The sequence below is a fragment of the Galeopterus variegatus genome, unplaced genomic scaffold, assembly GCF_000696425.1.
Source record: "Galeopterus variegatus unplaced genomic scaffold, G_variegatus-3.0.2 Scaffold18366, whole genome shotgun sequence".
NCBI classification, from domain to species: Eukaryota; Metazoa; Chordata; class Mammalia; order Dermoptera; family Cynocephalidae; genus Galeopterus; species Galeopterus variegatus.
Genome location: NW_007744477.1, coordinates 1 through 505, shown reverse-complemented (window position 1 = coordinate 505; position 505 = coordinate 1).

The following is a 505-nucleotide window of genomic DNA, read 5'->3' as shown; positions in this document are numbered from 1 at the left end:
GACAGCCCCTGCTGCTGCTGGCATGTCACCATCTCCCACACCACTTGGGTTCTCAGAACTTTCTTTGAGAGATGCTCATTTAATGGCATCTTTCTATGACCCCTGGGCCCAGGAGAGTATGTGGGGGTAGGTGTGAGGGGCTGCTGCCTGGGGATGGTGGGGTGATGAATGTTCCAGCTGTGTCCTGGCAGCAGATCGGGAGGAGTCGGAGGGGGCAGCTTGCCCTCCAGGGTGGAGGACCTTCTTGTCAGGGAACAAATCTCAGCACAGGAGGTGAAAGTGGGGGTGCAGCACAGGCTTCAGCCTTCCACTGATAAATGGCAAATGGGTAGGAGGTGGCCAAGGCCACAGGAGCCCTTCATTAGAAATGCAAATGCCAGGGTTGATAGTCCCCTAGGGGATGGGGATGGGCCCATCCTGCCCTCCATCACCCAGGGAAAACTTCAGCCCGGGGTCAGAGCTTCAGGAAGGCAGGAGTGGGCAGGCACGGCTCACGTGGGCAATG